Source organism: Propithecus coquereli, unplaced genomic scaffold, assembly GCF_000956105.1.
Source record: "Propithecus coquereli isolate 6110/MARCELLA unplaced genomic scaffold, Pcoq_1.0 Scaffold36, whole genome shotgun sequence".
Taxonomy (NCBI): Eukaryota; Metazoa; Chordata; class Mammalia; order Primates; family Indriidae; genus Propithecus; species Propithecus coquereli.
This window is the reverse complement of record NW_012149285.1, coordinates 2,754,890-2,757,560: the sequence shown is the minus strand read 5'-3', so window position 1 is coordinate 2,757,560 and position 2,671 is coordinate 2,754,890. Positions and strand designations below refer to the sequence as shown.

The 2,671-nt window shown below is 39.3% G+C and overlaps 1 protein-coding gene across 1 annotated transcript in view; it reads left to right on the top strand.

Annotated features, from left to right (window-relative positions):
- The window catches only part of WDR17 (WD repeat domain 17), a 121,917-nt gene that overhangs the window by 42,022 nt on the left and 77,224 nt on the right, over positions 1-2,671 (top strand). The window lies entirely within an intron of this gene.

Here is a 2,671-nt window from a genome sequence, read left to right as displayed (position 1 = left end):
GCTATTATTTACATTTTAAAGAAAGATAAAAATAAATATGCATGTATTTCTTTACCAACTTCCCTCTCAGCTCTATGTGTACACATCCTCGGTCGTTCCTTCTGGTTTTACTAATTCAACATGGGAACAGTTTCATCTCTTTGGTGAAGATTAGTATGAGGAGGGATCAAGGAGTGTTGCTTTGTCTGAATTTGCCGCAGCCGCCTGCACTGTTACTTCCTCTGTTACATCCTCTGCATTGGGAGTAGAGTCTGTTTTATAGCTGGTCATTAAGGCTCATAGTTAAGTGACATAATTCACAGCTTTCTCTTTTTGATGTGGTGAATGCCACTTCCCTCTCCGCACTCTTCATCTTTGGCCGTCTTCTTAGTTTTAGACATGTCGTTTATGGACAATAAAGACGGCCGTATGCTGTGCGGTTCCTCCTCTCTGGGTTATGTTTCCAGATCTCATTAGGGATATTCCTTCCCTTCTCCTCGGGCTGATCTGCACCTAGAGATTTCATCAGGACTGTGATACTTTGTTTTCAAGGAATCTGTGAGCTGCCTGAGATCTGAAGATAATCATCAGTGTGTTTTTACTTCGGTCTAAATTGCATTCTAGATATTTTTTGATTTATCATTGTGGCCATTTCCTTTTTCACTGTCTAGGGCTGTCTTCTTTCTTGCTTTATTGTTATTAGGCATCTCTGAAGGTTTTAAGCTGTAGGATAGGACATTGAGACATTGCATTTAGTATCAAAATATAAAACGTTGAGACATTTTATGCTTCTTTTGACATAGAAAGTATAGGGAAGATAAAAGGCCTACTTTACTTTCCTCTATCTTGGGTTTTCATCGAGATGGGGAGTATAATATTTGAATAATCTGAGCTATGTGCCTTCCAGAAGAGGCCATTTTTCCTAATATCTCAATTTTCCAGTTGTTAAACAGTAATCTGTGCACCTATAGTCAAGTCAACAAGTACTACTTTTCTGGATCCACGTGTTAGTTCACTAGGGCTGTTGTAAAAAGGTGTCACAAACTGGATGGCTTTGAAAAACAGAAATTTATTGTCTCGCAATTCCTGAGGCCAGAAGTATACATAAGGTGTCGGGAGAGCCATGTTCTTCCTGAAGGCACCTCATCTTAACGTGATCATCTCCAAAGACCCTAATTCGAAGTAAGATCACATTCACAGGTACTGGGGGCTAAGACTTTAACACCTTTATGGTGGGAGGAGGGACACAAATCGACCCATAACAACCCTTAGCCTTATTTATTCTGTAGGATTTATTTAGCAATTAATATACACAAACTATTATGAAAGGTACAGTCCTTCTAGGTGTTTTCCTTTTGCATATACATGAGCTAATGGATCACGAAAGAAACACTACCTTTTAATTCTGACACTGCATTCTGGATTGTGAGTTTGAAACTCTGAGACTGTTAACATTAATACTGACGTTGTTAGGATTCTTTGCATGAGGAGTTGTTAACTTTATCTTCTTCATGATGTATTGGTACCACAGATGGTTTATTTCTATGTTGTAACGTAGGATTTCTGTCCCCCAGGTTTTTGCAGGAACCTATGACCTCAAGCTCTCTGTTGTCTAGTCTTTCTCTCATGGAAGAAAAAATAAATACTCATGGAGAACTGCCCACAGTAATGCAGTTCATCCATCATTTTTAAATCAGTGATTTTTAAACTGTGCTTTGTATGCTCGTGTATTTATGTGTGTGTATTGGGGGTAGGAGGACTTCATAGGTGATCCAGCTGGGCTGTAAGCCTTTTCCCTTTCAGCCTGAATTGCACAATTTTATTCTGTATTACGTGTTGCATTTTCATGTAAATATTCTTATATGGAGAGAGGATTCCAGGGCAAAAAGTTGGAAGACTGCTTTAGCTATTTCAAATTGTATTCTTAGACCAAGTTCATCAGAGAACTTTTTTAAAAATCTTCATTATAGAAATGTTTAAATTGAATTGATTTTGGTATTATCCCATGAATGTGCTTCAATAAAATTTGCATTGTTTTATTTTAGGAATGTTGCTGATGACATTGTCCCCATGTAACATTGTTAAATAGTAGAAAAAACAAATTCAGTTTTTTCCCAGTATACTCTCACAACACACTTCTGACACCAGATGTGTGGGCGTTTTTCCCCCACACAAGCAAGCAGTCATCTGTGCAACAGACACCAGCTGGATATCCTCCAATTCGATTCTGATACTGTCTACCTGGATAGTGTCTGTTCACACAGACTGAAAGCTCAGTCCAACAAGACCGCCCCCCTTTCTAATGCTGATTGCAAGCCCCTAATGCTGATTTTTCCTATGCTTCTGAACCACTGGCTATAAATTGGGGTTCATTCCCACAGCTTCCTTCTTAGGTTCGATTAGTTTGCTAGATGGCTCACAGAACTCAGGAAAACACTTACTTGCATTTACTGGTTTATTATAAAGGCTATCATGAAGGATATAGATGAAAACATACATAGGGCAAGGCTTGTGGAAAAGGGTGTGGAGAATTCCATGCCATCTCCAGGCACGCCACCCTCCAGGAGTCTCCAAGGGTGCAGCCATTTAGAAGTTCCCCAAACAGCGTACCTTTTGGGTTTTCATTGAAGCTTCCTTACATAAGCATGATTGATTAAATCATTGCCCATTGGCGATCAGCTTAACCTTCAGC